This window comes from Nycticebus coucang, chromosome 1 (assembly GCF_027406575.1).
Source record: "Nycticebus coucang isolate mNycCou1 chromosome 1, mNycCou1.pri, whole genome shotgun sequence".
NCBI lineage: Eukaryota > Metazoa > Chordata > Mammalia > Primates > Lorisidae > Nycticebus > Nycticebus coucang.
Window position 1 is genome coordinate 91135581 of NC_069780.1, and position 17598 is coordinate 91153178.

Below are 17598 nucleotides of genomic sequence, written 5' to 3' on the forward strand. Positions count from 1 at the left end.
CATATCTTTGCTTCTACACTAATTACATTCTGATTATTATGATGTCATAGATGGGAATGTTATGAGAAAAGATTTTCACAGGACTTCAAGAACATAATAAATTTGTAAACAGCCAATTGTGTGACCTGTCAGCATAAGGCTTAGTACCCATTTTCTGCCCTTACCCTCCTCCTCCAACCCAATTTTTTTCTCTAATACACTGTTGTCTTTTCTGTGTTTGCATCTAAAAACCCATAAAAAGTATTAAGCGATGCTTTAAATATTTTCTGTTAATTCCTATCTATAATGACTTCTCAAAGAACTATAAATCCATATAAACTTTCAAGAGTATAAGGCAGCAATACATTTCAAAAGCTTTAAAATGGTTCATTCTTTTTGATTCAAATATTTTCCTCCAAGGAATTTTCTGGTAGAGAAATAACCAGGAATGTGTGTAAAATGAGCTATCGAATATTAATTGTATACACTTTAAAAAGTACATACTATTGCTAAAATTAATTTTAGTATATCAATACAGTGAAATTACATGCAGGCAATAAAAACATATTGTAGGGATAAGAATCTTTTATGTTATCACATACACAAAGCAAGTCACAAAAAAAATACTACTTTTTTTTTTAACAATAAATCTCCCATGCATGTATGTGTACATGCAAAGCAAAGCAGCGGTAAGAAGGATAATACAAACCCAAAGGTCGCAGTAGTGGGCAAATATTTGATAAAGTTGTGATTGAGGTGTATATATATGTGTGTGTGTAAAATAATACAGGCTGATTTTCTTGACTGAACGGGCATTACTTACATAATTAAAGAAGATACTAAGTTGGTGTTTTTTTTTTTTTTTTTTTTTTTTTTTTACTTAGGAAATTTTAAAATAATTTTTTTTTTTTTATTGTTGGGGATTCATTGAGGGTACAATAAGCCAGTTACACTGATTGCAATTGTTAGGTAAAGTCCCTCTTGCAATCATGTCTTGCCCCCATAAAGTGTGACACACACTAAGGCCCCACCCTCCTCCCTCCATCCCTCTTTCTTCTTCCCCCCCCCATAAACTTAATTGTCATTAATTGTCCTCATATCAAGATTGAGTACATAGGATTCATGCTTCTCCATTTTTGTGATGCTTTACTAAGAATAATGTCTTCCACTTCCATCCAGGTTAATACGAAGGATGTAAAGTCTCCATTTTTTTTAATAGCTGAATAGTATTCCATGGTATACATATACCACAGCTTGTTAATCCATTCCTGGGTTGGTGGGCATTTAGGCTGTTTCCACATTTTGGCAATGGTAAATTGAGCTGCCATAAACAGTCTAGTACAAGTGTCCTTATGATAAAAGGATTTTTTTCCTTCTGGGTGGATGCCCAGTAATGGGATTGCAGGATCAAATGGGAGGTCTAGCTTGAGTGCTTTGAGGTTTCTCCATACTTCCTTCCAGAAAGGTTGTACTAGTTTGCAATCCCACCAGCAGTGTAAAAGTGTTCCCTTCTCTCCACATCCACGCCAGCATCTGCAGTTTTGAGATTTTGTGATGTGGGCCATTCTCACTGGGGTTAGATGATATCTCAGGGTTGTTTTGATTTGCATTTCTCTAATATATAGAGATGATGAACATTTTTTCATATGTTTGTTAGCCATTCGTCTGTCATCGTTAGAGAAAGTTCTATTCATGTCTCTTGCCCATTGATATAAGGGATTGTTGGCTTTTTTCATGTGGATTAATTTGAGTTCTCTATAGATCCTGGTTATCAAGCTTTTGTCTGATTGAAAATATGCAAATATCCTTTCCCATTGTGTAGGTTGTCTCTTTGCTTTGGTTATTGTGTCCTTAGCTGTACAGAAGCTTTTCAGTTTAATGAAGTCCCATTTGTTTATTTTTGATGTTGTTGCAATTGCCATGGCGGTCTTCTTCATGAAGTCTTCCCCCAGGCCAATATCTTCCAGTGTTTTTCCTATGCTTTCTTTGAGGATTTTTATTGTTTCATGCCTTAAATTTAAGTCCTTTATCCATCTTGAATCAATTTTTGTGAGTGGGGAAAGGTGTGGGTCCAGTTTCAGTCTTTTACATGTAGACATCCAGTTCTCCCAACACCATTTATTGAATAGGGAGTCTTTCCCCCAAGGTAAGTTCTTGTTTGGTTTATCAAAGATTAGGTGGTTGTAAGATGTTAGTTTCATTTCTTGGTGTTCAATTCGATTCCAAGTGTCTATGTCTCTGTTTTTGTGCCAGTACCATGCTGTCTTGACCACTATGGCTTTGTAGTACAGACTAAAATCTGGTATGCTGACGCCCCCAGCTTTATTTTTGTTACTAAGAACTGCCTTAGCTATACGGGGTTTTTTCTGGTTCCATACAAAACGCAGAATCATTTTTCCCAAATCTTGAAAGTACGATGTAGGTACTTTGATAGGAATGGCATTGAATAGGTAGATAGCTTTGGGAAGTATAGACATTTTAACAATGTTGATTCTTCCCATCCATGAGCATGGTATGTTCTTCCATTTGTTAATATCCTCTGCTATTTCCTTTCTGAGGATTTCATAGTTTTCTTTATAGAGGTCCTTCACCTCCTTCGTTAGGTATATTCCTAGGTATTTCATTTTCTTTGAAACTATGGTGAAGGGAGTTGTGTCCTTAATTAGCTTCTCATCTTGACTGTTATTGGTGTATACAAAGGCTACTGACTTGTGGACATTGATTTTATATCCTGAAACATTACTGTATTTTTTGATGACTTCTAGGAGTCTTGTGGTTGAGTCTTTGGGGTTCTCTAAATATAAGATCATGTCGTCAGCAAAGAGGGAGAGTTTGACCTCCTCTGCTCCCATTTGGATTCCCTTTATTTCCTTGTCTTGCCTAATTGTATTGGCTAGAACTTCCAGCACTACGTTGAATAGTAAAGGTGACAGAGGACAACCTTGTCTGGTTCCAGTTCTAAGAGGAAAAGCTTTGAGTTTTACTCCATTCAGTAAAATATTGGCTGTGGGTTTGTCATAGATAGCTTCAATCAGTTTTAGAAATGTGCCACCTATGCCTATACTCTTCAGAGTTCTAATTAGATAAGGATGCTGGATTTTATCAAATGCTTTTTCTGCATCTATTGAGAGGATCATGTGATCTTTATTTTTGCCTCTGTTAATATGGTGGATAACGTTTATAGACTTGCGTATGTTAAACCAGCCTTGCATCCCTGGGATGAAGCCTACTTGATCATGATGAATGACTTTTTTGATGACAAGCTGTAATCTATTGGCTAGGATTTTGTTGAGAATTTTTGCGTCTATATTCATGAGTGAGATTGGTCTGAAATTCTCCTTTTTGTTTGGGTCTTTTCCTGGTTTTGGTATCAGGGTGATGTTTGCTTCATAGAATGTGTTGGGGAAGATTCCTTCTTCCTTAGTTTTTTGGAATAATTTCTGCAGTACAGGAATAAGCTCTTCCTTGAAGGTTTGATAGAATTCTGGAGTGAAGCCATCTGGACCAGGGCATTTTTTAGTTGGAAGCTTTTTTATTGTTTCTTTGATCTCAGTGCTTGAAATTGGTCTGTTCAGGAGGTCTATTTCTTCCTGGCTAAGTCTAGGGAGAGGGTGTGATTCCAAATATTGATCCATTTCCTTCACATTGTCAAATTTCTGGGCATAGAGTTTCTGGTAGTATTCAGAGATGATCTCTTGTATCTCTGTGGGATCAGTTGTTATTTCCCCTTTATCATTTCTGATTGAGGTTACTAGAGATTTTACTTTTCTATTTCTAGTTAGTCTGGCTAATGGTTTATCTATTTTATTTATTTTTTCAAAAAACCAACTCCTTGTTTCATTAATTTTCTGAATGATTCTTTTGTTTTCAATTTCATTGATCTCTGATTTGATTTTGGATATTTCTTTTCTTCTACTGAGTTTAGGCTTAGATTGTTCTTCTTTTTCCAATTCCATAAGATCTCTTGTGAGATTGTTGATGTGCTCTCTTTCTGTTTTTCGAATGTAGGCATCTAAAGCGATGAATTTTCCTCTCAAAACTGCTTTTGCAGTATCCCACAGGTTTTGGTAGCTTGTGTCTTCATTGTTGTTATGCTCAAGGAAGTTAATGATTTCCTGTTTTATTTCTTCCTTCACCCATCTGTTATTCAACAGAAGATTGTTTAATTTCCATGCCTTTGGGTGGGCTTGAGCATTTTTGTTAGAGTTGAGTTCCACCTTTAGTGCCTTATGGTCTGAAAAGATACAAGGTAAAATTTCAATTCTTTTGATTCTGTTGATATTTGTTTTGTGTCCCAGGATATGATCAATTTTGGAGAATGTTCCATGGGGTGATGAGAAGAATGTATATTCTTTATCTTTGGGGTGGAGTGTTCTATATGCGTCTATCAAGCATAGTTGTTCTAGGGTCTCATTTAAATCTCTTACATCTTTGTTTAATTTCTGTTTAGAGGACCTGTCCAGCTCTGTAAGAGGTGTGTTAAAGTCCCCTGTTATGATGGTATTATCAGATATCATATTGCTCACACTGAGTAAGGTCTGCTTCAAGAATCTGGGAGCATTTAAATTGGGTGCATAAATATTTAGAATGGAAATGTCTTCTTGTTGTAGTTTTCCCTTGACCAATATAAAGTGACCATCTTTGTCTTTTTTGACTTTAGTTGCTTTAAATCCACATGTATCTGAAAATAAGATTGCAACTCCTCTTTTCTTCTGAATTCCGTTTGCCTGAAAAATTGTCTTCCAACCCTTGACTCGGAGCTTTAATTTGTCTTTTGAGGCCAGGTGTGTTTCTTGCAGACAGCAAATGGATGGCTTGTGTTTTTTAATCCAGTCAGCCAATCTATGTCTCTTCAGTGGGGAATTCAAGCCATTAACATTTATTGAGATAATTGATAATGTGGTAGTATTCTATTCGTCTTATTTGGTGAGAGTCCATTGCTTAGTTTTATCTTTTGCATCAGTGTGGAGGTTAGGTTTTGTCCTTTGATTTCTGAGTTCTTACTTTGCTGCTGATCCATTGTGGTGGTCAGTGTGCAGAACAGGTTGAAGTATTTCCTGTAGAGCTGGTCTTGTTGTGGCGAATTTCCTCAATGTTTGTATATCCGTAAATGATTTGATTTCTCCGTCAATTCTGAAGCTTAGCTTAGCAGGGTACAGAATTCTGGGCTGAAAATTGTTCTGTTTAAGTAGATTAAAGGTAGATGATCATTGTCTTCTTGCTTGGAAAGTTTCATTAGAGAAGTCTGCGGTAACTCTGATGGATTTGCCCCTGTAGGTCAACTTGCGCTTACTCCTGGCAGCTTGCAGAATCTTTTCTTTTGTCTTGACTTTGGACAGGTTCATCACAATGTGTCTTGGAGAAGCTCGGTTAGAGTTGAGGCGACCTGGGGTCCGATATCCCTCTGAAAGCAGTGTGTCAGACTCTTTGGTGATGTTTGGGAAATTTTCTTTTATAATATTCTCTAGTATGGCTTCCATTCCTCTGGGGCATTCTTCTTCCCCTTCTGGAATTCCTATAACTCGTATGTTGGAACGCTTCATAAAGTCCCATAATTCTGACAGTGAACGTTCTGCTTTCTCTCTCTTCTTTTCTGCCTCTTTTACTGTCTGAGTTATCTCAAGAACTTTGTCTTCTACCTCTGAAATTCTTTCTTCTGCATGGTCTAACCTGTTGCTGATACTTTCCATTGTATCTTTAAGTTCCCTAATTGACTGTTTCAGTTCCTTCAGGTCTGCTATATCCTTTTTATATTCTTCATATCGTTCATCTCTTATTTGATTCTGTTTTTGGATTTCCTTTTGGTTATTTTCCACTTTATTAGCAATTTCCTTCATTGTTTCCATCATTTCTTTCATTGTTTTCAACATGTGTATTCTAAATTCCCTTTCTGTCATTCCTAACATTTCTATACTGGTGGAATCATCTGCAGTAGCTACCTCATGGTCCCTTGGTGGGGTTGTTCTAGACTGGTTCTTCATGTTGCCTGGAGTTTTCTGCTGATTCTTCCTCATGAGTGATTTCTTTTATCTGTTTCCTTGCTCTAATTTTCCTTTCACTTCCTCTTGCTCTTTAAGTTCTTGTGCCTGTGGACTAAGGGTTACAGGACCAGAAGGGTGAGAAGGTTGAAGAGCAAAAAAAGGGGATGAAAGAAAGGAGGACCGAGTGATAAGAAAAAAAGAAAGATAGAGAAAGGAGAGGGGGTGGGTATAAGGAATATTGACAAAAAGAAGAGAGGCACAGAAAGAGGGAGACAGGGCAATATAGGTGTACAGTAGGGTACTTTGACACAACCTTAAAAAACCCCCACCTTCCAGGGGTGCCCAGTTGCGTGGTTCCCTTGAGGTCAGCAGCTCTTTGCTAACCTGATCAGACACAGTACCCCACCTCCACTAAGTAGAGAGGAAAGACAAAAATGCTATAAATCAAACCAAAACAAGCAAACAGAAAACTTTACGGGGATAAAATTGGGTGAGAAACCAAATTATATTGGTAGAAACACTAGCAAAAATGAAGTTGAAGTTATTAAAAAAGGCAGCAATGGGAAATTATAATTAAACTAGGAAAATTGAGAAAGAAAAAGGGATCTGTGTGGAAAACATTGAAATTAAAAAAACAAAAGAACATCAGCAACGTCAAAATAAACAAACAAAAAAAAACAACCAAACCAAAAAAAAAAAAAAAAAGAAGAAAAAATACACAACCAAAAACAAAGCAGTTTGTATATGTTATTGAATATTGTCTGGGCAACACGTGGTCTTCTGGGGTATGAGATGTTAGTCACAGTTCTGATACGACTGGAGGCTGCTGATTTCTCAAACCCCAGCAGGTAGACACCCTAAATCTCTCTTCAGCCTACTTAAAAGGCACTTTGAACTTGTAAACTTGCTGAGCAGAAGCTTTCCCAGCTTTCTCGCTGGAATCGCTGCTGAAGTGGCTATCCACTTACTCAGTGTGCCAAAACCGGTCTCACTCTGCCCCTGAGGGTTAGGGCTGCAAGGCGGCTCAACCCCCACCCTTAGGCTACTTGGTTGCTGGGTTACTAGCTCCCACCCGTTTCTCGTTCTGGGACCCTGAGGGCGGAGCTTGCCAGGGCAGATCACTGACAATGGATCCGTGTGACCCACCGCCAAACACTATTAGCTCCGTCTGGCTCAGCGGCTCAGACTGGGGCCCTAGACAACGGCCAAAGTTCTCCGCACTCCCGCTCAGGCCTTCCCCAAGGCAGTTCAACTCAGTGCCAAGTCCAAGGACATCAAAACAGTTCACAGGTAAGGCCTTTCTGGTTTGCAGTCTCGCTGCTACTGAACTTACAGTTGTGGGCGGGTTTAGACGGATTGAACACACGCGACCACTTGCCGGTTTTCCACTGTTTTAGTCCTCCTCTTGGGGTCCAGAAGTCTCTCGCTGACTCCCTGTATCCTCATAGGAGTGATGATAGGCAGTTCCCACCAGCCAGAGATGCCTGGAGTCCTATCTCCCCAGACTCACGGTGCCCAGATGCAAGGAAGCTGTTACTCGGCTGCCATCTTGCTCCGCCCTCAAGTTGGTGTTTTTAAATTAGCTAATAAACTCAATTTATATCTCTCAGAGCCATTTACATTTAAAAAGAGTCTCAGCAACAATAAATTGCTACTGTTTGGTTATAAAAGAAAGCAATTGCAAGAGAGATCAGACACCATCCTATTCATGCTTCAGGAAAGAGAAAGAAAGGGAAATAAGATTTACCAGACTATTTATAAAAAGTCACCAAGTCTTATTATGGGACATGTAAATGGGATTTGCTGCTTGTTTAGCTGGGGATATTTATTACATCTTATTTGTTTACTAGTGTCACAGTGTGTGTATGTGTGTGTGTACATATGTATTTGCAGACTGAGAGTTTTACCTGCAGAGAAAATTTAAGAATCAGATAGAAAGAGAAAAAAATAGAGTTCAAACTTGATCACACTTAACCTATTCTTAAGCAGCAAACCCAGAATGCCAGGAAATCAAATATCAAAAAATAAGGAGTGATACCTCTACACACTGATCAGAATTACCAAAATCTAAAATGCTGACAACACCAAATGCTGGTGAGGATGTGGAGCAACAGGAACTCTCATCCTTTCCTGGTAAGAATGAAAAGAAGTATAGAGCAACGTGTTGGGCAGCCCTTCTCAGCAGTGCAGCGGGTGGCCCTTCTCAGCAGCACGGTAAGCAGCTGCGCTGCACATGATCAGAGATCAGCGCCGGACCTCCATAAGAGCTGCGCACAATCAGTGATTAGCGCCCGGACCTCCATAAGAGCTGCACTGTGATCAGCGATCTGCTCCTGCCCAGACCCTGGTAAGAGCTGCTCCCACGAGGCCTCCGCACACCCTGACCAGGAACTGATGGAGCCAGGCAACACTGCATCCTCCCTCCTGTACCCTCCCTGCTTCCACACGGGCCTGCTCGTCTGGCCAGGGACTCCGGTAGCCACATGCCCTCTGGACCCCTCCTGCCTCTGTGCAAAGCCCTTCTCCTGGCCAGAGACTACTGGAGCCTTGGGCTTTCTGAGCCAAAGTCACTGGGTGCCAGGCACTTCCAGAACCATGTGCACCTGGCCCACCTCCCCCACCCCCTCACCCCCGCCCTGTTGGTGGATCTGGGTGTGTCACACTCTGGAACTGCTGGCACAACCAGAACTCCCTGGCTGGGGCAGCCCCAGAGGAGCTACACAGGGTCACTCCCTACAAAGATCCAGCCACAATTGAGTGATCCTGCTGGGGTATAATATTGGAAAGGCACCTCCCCAACTCTGGGGACAGCTAGAGGCAATGGTGAAAAAACACTCATGAGGCGAAATCAATGGATAAACTCTAGCAATATGAATAATCAGAGTGGAAGAACTCCCCCAAGGATCAATGGGGCAGACACAGTATAAGATCCCATGCACAAACAAATAGCTGAGATGTCAGAAATCGAATTCAGAATGTGGATACAAATAAGATCGAACTAGAATTCCAAGCAGTAACCCAAAAAATATATCAAGAATTCAACGAATTCAAAGACCAAATGACCAAAGATTTTGACTCATTGAGACAAGAAGTTGAAGCCCTCAAAGATCTGAGAAACATAGTTGAATCCCTCAACAACAGAATGGAGCAAGCAGAAGAAAGGATTTCTGATATTGAAGACAAAGCTTTCGAATGCTCCCAAACTCTCAAAGAGGAAGAGAAATGGAGGGCAGAAACAGATCAGTCTCTCAGAGAGCTCTCGGATAATTTGAAGAAAACCAATATTCGTCTTATAGGGATCACCAAAAGCGATGAAGTGGCTTCACAAGGCACGGAGTCTCTTCTCCATGAGATTATGAAAGAGAATTTTCCAGACATGCCAAGAGATTCTGAAATTCAGATAGCAGACAGTTTCAGAACTCCAGCACAACTCAACCCAAATAAGACATCCACCAGACACATCATAATCAATTTCACTAAAGTTAATATGAAGGAGAATATTCTGAAAGCAGCCAGACGAAAGAAAACCATCACCTACAAGGGGAAGAATATTAGAATAACTGCAGATCTCTCTGCTGAAACCTTCCAAGCTAGAAGAGGATGGTCATCAACTTTTAATCTCCTAAACCAAAATAACTTTCAACCCAGGAAGCTGTACCCAGCTAAACTGAGTTTCATTGATGACAGAGAAATTAAATACTTCAACGACATTCACATGTTGAAGAAATTTGCCATAACTAAACCAGCTCTCCAGGATATTCTCAGACCTATCCTCCATAAAGACCAGCATAATCCTCCACCACAAAAGTAAACCCATCCAGAAAATTTTGATCAAATTCCAACTTCCACAGTCGCGAAAGGATTGAAAATGTCCACATTAATATTCTCGATTAATGTGAATGGTTTAAATTGTCCTCTAAAGAGGCACAGGTTGGCTGAATGGATACAAAAACTCAAGCCCGATATCTGCTGCACACAAGAATCTCATCTTACATTAAAAGACAAATATAGACTCAAGGTGAAGGGATGGTCATCTATATTCTAGGCAAATGGAAAGCAGAAAAAAGCAGGCGTTGCAATCCTATTTGCAGACACAAAAGGCTTTAAACCAACTGAAATAAGGAAGGCTAAGGATTGACACTTCATATTTGTTAAAGGCAATATTCAATATGATGAGATTTCAATTATTAATATTTATGCACCCAGCAGAATGTACCTCAATTTATAAGAGAAACTCTAACAGACATGAGCAACTTGATTTCCTCCAGTTCCATACTAGTTGGAGATTTGAGCACTCCTTTAGCAGTGCTGGATAGATCCTTCAAAAAGAAGCTAAGCAAAGAAATTTTAGATTTAAACTTAACCATTCCACATCTGGACTTAACAGACATCTACGGAACATTTCATCCCAACAAAAGTGAATACACATTCTTCTCATCAGCCCACGGAACATACTCCAAAATCGACCACATCCTAGGCCACAAATCTAACCTCAGCAAATTTAAAAAAATAGAAATTATTCTTTGCATCTTCTCAGACCATCATGGAATAAAAGTTGAACTCAATAACAACAGGAATCTGCATACCCATACAAAAACATGGAAGCTAAATAACCTTATGCTGAAGGATAGATGGGTTATAGACAAGATTAAGAAGGAAATCACAAATTTTTGGAATAAAATAACAATGAAGACACGAATTATCAGAACCTCTGGGATACTGCAAAGGCAGTCCTAAAAGGGAAATTTATAGCACTGCAAGCCTTCCTCAAGAAAATGGAAAGAAAAGAAATTAATAACTTAATAGGACATCTCAAGCAACCGGAAAAGGAAGAACATTCCAACCCCAAACCCAGCAGAAGAAAAAAAAAAAAAAAACAAATCAGAGCAGAAGTAAATGAAATTGAAAACAAAAGAATTATACAACAGATCAATACATCCAAAAGTTGGTTTTTTTAAAAGATAAATAAAATAGATAAACCTTTGGTCAACCTAACCAGGAAAAAAAGAGTAAATCCCTAATCTCATCAATCAGAAATGACAAAGACGAAATAACAACAGACCCCTCAGAAATTCAAAAAAATGTTAACGAATATTACAGGAAACTCTACTCTCAGAAATGCGAAAATCTAAAAGAAATCAACCAATACTTGGAAGTACACCACCTACCAAGACTTAGCCAGAATGAAGTGGAAATGTTGAACAGGCCTATATCAAGTTCTGAAATAGCATCAACTATACAAAATCTCCCTAAAAAGAAAAGCCCAGGAACAGATGGCTTTATGTCAGAATTCTACCAAACCTTTAAAGAAGAACTAGTACCTATATTACTAAACCTCTTCCAAAATAGAGAAAAAGAAGAACTACTATGCAACACATTCTACAAAGCTAACATCACCTTGATCCCTAAACCTGTGAAAGACCCAATAAGAAAAAAAAATTAGAGACCAAATTGATGCCAAAATACTCAATAAGATCCTAACAAACAGAATCCAACAACACATCAAAAAAATTATACACCATGACCAAGTGGGATTTATCCCAGGGTCTCAAGGCTGGTTCAACATACGTAAATCTATAAATGTAATTCAGCACATAAACAAACTAAAAAATAAAGACCATATGATTCTCTTAATTGATGCAGAAAAAGCTTTTGATAATGTCCAGCATCCCTTCATGATCAGAACACTTAAGAAAATTGGTATAGATGGGACATTTCTTAAACTAATAGAGGCCATCTACAGCAAACCCACAGCCAATATCGTATTGAAGGGAGTTAAATTGAAATCGTTTCCACTTAGATCAGGAACCAGGCAAGGTTGCCCATTGTCTCTATTGCTCTTTAACATGGTAATGGAAGTTTTAGCCATCTCAATTATGGAAGAAAAGGCGATGAAGGGTATCCATATAGGGTCAAAAGAGATAAAACTTTCACTCTTCACAGATGATATGATCGTATATCTGGAAAACTCTAGGGATTCTACTACAAAACTTTTAGAAGTGATCAAGGAATACAGCAATGTCTCAGGCTACAAAATCAACACCCATAAATCTGTAGCCTTTATATATACCAACAATAACCAATTGAAAAAACAGTCAAGGACTCTATTCCTTTCACAGTAGTGCCAAAGAAGATGAAATATTTGGGAGTATGCCTAACAAAGGACATGAAAGATCTCTACAAAGAGCTACTATGAAACTTTAAGAAAGAAATAGCTGAAGATGTTAACAAATGGAAAAACATACCATGCTCATGGCTGGGAAGAATCAACACTGTTAAAATGTCTATACTACCCAAAGCAATGTATAATTTTAATGCAATTCCTATTAAAGCTCCATTGTCATATTTTAAAGACCTTGAAAAAATAATACTTTGTTTTACATGGAATCAGAAAAAACCTCGAACAGCCAAAACATTACTCAGCAATAAAAACACAGCAGCAGGAATCATGCTACCAGACCTGAGACTGTACTATAAATCGATAGTGATCAAAACAGCATGGTACTGGCACAAAAACAGAGAAGTAGATGTCTGGAACAGAATAGAGAACCAAGAGATGAATCCAGCTACTTACTGTTATGTGATCTTTGACAAGCCAATTAAAAACATTCAGTGGGGAAAAGATTCCCTATTTAACAAATGGTGCTGGGTAAACTGGCTGGCAACCTGTAGAGGACTGAAACTGGACCCACATCTTTAACCATTAAGTAAGATAGACTCTCACTGGATCAAAGATTTAAACTTAAGACATGAAACTATAAAAATACTTGAATAAAGTGCAGGGGAAACTCTTGAAGGAATCAGCCTGGGTGAATACTTAATGAGGAGGACTCTCCAGGCAACTGAAGCAGTATCAAAAATACATTACTGGGACCTGATCAAACTAAAAAGCTTTTGTACAGCCAAGAACATAGTAAGTAAAGCAAGCAGACAGCCCTCAGAATGGTAGAAAATATTTGTAGGTTATACCTCCAGTAAAGGTTTAATAACCAGAATACACAGCAAACTCAAATGTGTTAGCAAGAAAAGAACAAGTGATCCCATCTCAGGGTAGGCAAAGGACTTGAAGAGAAACTTCTCTAAAGAAGACAGATGCACGATCTACAATCACATGAAAAAAAGCTCATCATTCTTAATCATCAGAGAAATGCAAATCAAAACTACTTTGAGATATCACCTAACCCCAGTAAGAGTAGCCCACACAACAAAATCCCTAAACCAAAGATGTTGGCATTGATGTGGAGAAAAGGGCACACTTCTACACTGCTGGTGGGAATGCACATTAATACGTTCCTTCTGGAAGGATGTTTGGAGAATCCTTAGAGACCTAAAAATAGACCTGCCATTCAATCCTATAATTCCTTTACTAGGTTTATACCCAGAAGATCAAAAGTCACAATATAACAAAGATATTTGTACCAGAATGTTTATTGCAGCCCAATTCATAATTGCTAAGTCATGGAAGAAGCCCAAGTGCCCATTGACCCACAAATGGACTAGCAAATTGTGGTACATGTATACCATGGAAAATTATGCAGCCTTAAAGAAAGATGGAGACTTTACCTCTTTCATGTTTACATGGATGGAGCTGGAACATATTCTTCTTAGCAAAGTATCTCAGGAATGGAAGAAAAAGTATCCAATGTACTCAGCCCTACTTTGAAGCTAATTTCTAGTTTTCACATGAAGGCTATAATCCAACTGTGGCAGAAGAATATGAGGAAAGGGCCAAGGGAGATGAAGGGAAGGGGGAGGTTAGGGGGGAGGGAAGGTAATAGGTGGGGCCACACCTACAGTGCATCTTAGAATGTGTACAGGCAAAACTTACTAAATGCAGAATACAAATGTCTACATACAATAACTAAGAAAATACCATGAAGGCTACGTTGAACAGTTTGATGAGAATATTTCAGATTGTATATGAAACCAGCACATTGTACCCCTTGATTGCACTAATGTACAATAAAAAATAAAGAAAGAAAGAAAGAAAGAAAATAAATATAACCACTTTGGAAGATAATTTGGCATTTCCTTATAAAATTAAACACATTCTTAGCATATGAACCAGCAATCTTGGCCTTCGATATTAACCCAAATGAGTTGAAAACTCCTGTACATGAAAAACCTGACCATAATGTATCTAGATGTCCCTTTGTGTTTTTTTTTTTTTTTTTTTTTTGTAGAGACAGAGTCCCACTGTACCGCCGTCGGGTAGAGTGCCGGGGCGTCACATGGCTCACAGCAACCTCTAACTCTTGGGCTTACGCGATTCTCTTGCCTCAGCCTCCAAAGCAGCTGGGATTACAGGCACCCGCCACAACGCCCGGCTATTTTTTTGTTGCAGTTCAGCTGGGGCTGGGTTTGAACCCGCCACCCTCGGCATATGGGGCCGGCGCCCTACTCACTGAGCCACAGGCACTGCCCTAGATGTCCCTTTGTTACTGGAACTTTATTTACTCTTAAGTAGGTTCTTGGTCTCAGGGATTCAAGGAATGAATCCACAAACCACAGATCAGCAGTGAGACAGGATTTTATTAGAAGGGAATACAGAAGAAGTAAAAGACATCATAGCATCTTGCAGGGGGAAAGAACTAACTGGGAAGTCTCTATGTGGGCTCTTTATCTAGGGTATTAGGTCTTGAGAATTACACTTGGCCAGGACTTGGCAAATAGAGACACGTTTTCATCATTAATGAGTGTTATCGACAAAGGAATGAATGTAGTCCCTCCAGTTCAGGGAAAACAGTCAGGGTGCTCCCTTCATGAACTTGCCTAAGTCTAGGAAAACTGGGGTCCCCTGTCCAGACTTGAAGTTGGGGAGCTCTGTATCATGTTCAGTGGGTGAATAGATAAATAAATTGTGGTACATCCAGACAATAAAATATTATTTAGCATTAAAACAAAACAAGTTATCAAATCAGGAGAAGACATGAAGGAAAGCTGAATGTATGTAGTTAAGTGAAAGAGGCAGTCTGAAAAGGTCATGTACCGTGTGATTCCGAGTACATGACACTGCAAAAGACAGAATTATGGAGACAGTGACAGGATCAGTGATTGCCAGAGGTTAGAGGGAGAGAGGGGTGAATAAGGGGGAATACAGCACATTCGGGGCATATTTAGGGTGTATATTTAGGGCAGTGAAACTACGGCATGTGACACTATAATGGTGGACACATCAACGCCACAGAATGTGCAACACCATGAATGACCCTAAGCCAGCTAGAGAATCTAAGCGGTAATGACGTGTCCTTGAAGTTCATCATTTGTGACAAACGTATCACTGTGGTGTGGGATTTTGATAGTGGGATGACTGCACAATTTTCGATAGTGGGATGAGCTGGGAGTTTATGAGAAATTGCTGTATCTTCCACTCAATTTTGCTGTCAACCTAAAACTGTTCTAAAAATAAAGTCTATTTAAAAGGAAATATGAGTGTGAGGGTGTGTGTGTGTGTGTGTGTGAGAGAGAGAGAAAGATATGGAATGTTATACAACATTGAGAATGCAATTTTAAATCTTCAAATTTAAAACAAACAAGATTATTAGAAAAAGGGAATGACTTTAGTCACAGACAGATGGGAAAGGAAGGAATAGAAATTTCCCCCTAAACACAGATTCTTCCATAACTGATAGTTATCAAATAATTGTTTGTTCTCTGAGGCCGTGGGCATCTTTGTCCTCCGTGAACTTCATGTTGCTGGATTGCTTCTTGTTCATTGCCTCATCATCTTTCGTGTTCTCTTGTAGTTTTCCATGCATTCACCCTGCTTTTTAGCTTGGCTTGTCTGATTTCTATGTACTTTCATTATGCCTATTCTCCAGTAGAAAAGAAACGGTAAATACCAACTCTGAGACCTGAAGACTTGGAGCATGTGGCTTCCGAGGATAAATGCTTCATTATAAAACATTCATAAAAAATCTTTGGTCCAAAATGAATTATAGCTTTAGGTTTCCAAGCACACAGGAAAATATAAGAAACCAACATTACATTTAAAGACAAAACTACAAATACATGCTATTCTGGCATGAAAATATTTGCTGTTTCCCCCTGTATTTGTCTCAATGGAAAGACCAATTCATTAAATGGACTGTTCTTTATAGAAAGCACCAAAATATCAGCTAAACAAAGAGGCCATGATAGGATATTATTCATTACACATATAGGAAAAACTGACATTTCTTCTTTGCCACAAAAATGAAAGAAAATGGAAATTTGACAGATTATTTCAGAAGAGCTGCCAAATCCTACTGTAAGATATGTAGATTGGATATAATATCGGTTTGGCAAGGCATGATGTTTGTTACATCTCTGCCAGTGTGCTCCCCTGTGGCTGGTATTTGTAGGATACTCAGCATAATGCACACCCTCCCTTCTTTCCGGCTGCCCTTGGCTGTCTTGCTATAGCATCTACAGAAAGATAGCAGGCCTGTTAAAGCAATGAATGATTATCAACACTGGATGGAGTGAGGGTTGCTATAGGATTTTTCTAATACTTTACAGCCAGCCGAATAACGAAACAAACTCAAACTCCTGCGCCAGGGGAGAGGTGTAATGATGAGTGTGACTCAGTAATCACACGGGAGGGAGCTGAAAGAATTGCTGAAGTCATATCCTTGAGCAGATATAGTATGTAAGGGAGGAGTTAGCCCAAAATTAAGACATATCTGCAGGAAGAAGCACAAGGCAGAGCACACACAGGCCAGACCTGGGCTGGCTATGTACTTTGTGGTCCAAGTGCAAAGGGCCCAGGGCGGGGAGGACAGTATCTCTCTCCCTAGAGTTTGCTGCCCCAATCATAGTGCATCAGTCAGGGCTGTCGAGGGAAACAGAACCAATAAGGATTGTGTGTGTGTGTGTGTGTGTGCGCGCACAGGTATGAGAGAGAGTGTGTGTGTGTGTGCGCACGCGCGCTTGCGCACGCACATATGCCTGCATACTTATAGAGAGACATTTATTTCCAGAAATTGGTTCATGGAGTTATCATGGCAGCTGGCAAGTCTAGAGTGCAGAGCAGCCGGTAGGCTGGTGACTCGGGAAGAGCTGATGTTGTATCATAGTTCAAGGCCAAAAGACTCTTGCTTGGGGTAGGTCAGTTTTTGGTCTGCTCAGGCCTTCAACTGATTGGAAGAGGCTTACCCAAATTATGGAGAGCAAACTCCTTTAAAAGACCAATTTAAATGCTAATCACATCAAACACACTGTCACAGAAACTTCCAGAATAATGTTTGGCCACATATTTGGGGAACTTGGCCACACCAAGTTGATGCATTAAAACTAACCCTCCATGATGAGTAACCCCTCCAAGAGGCTATAATCTTCTCCTTGAGATGGGATAAGAGGTGGGCCAGAGGCCACCTGTCTGTCTGTTGGATAAACTGAGCAACCGCCAGACCAGCCATTGTTTTGCCTGGACCCAAGGTGCACAGGGCATGTGGCTGACCTTGTGCCACTCTGCACCAGTGCCCAGCTCTTCTCCCTGGTCTGGAGGACAACAGCAAAAGCAGACCAGGCAGACCACCAGCTCAACACAATTACAGCCCTAAGGGGAGGAAGAAGAATCATTTAACCCCCAGAGTTTGAGGTTGCTGTGAGCTGTGACACCAAGGCACTCTACCCAAGGTAATATAGTAAGACTCTG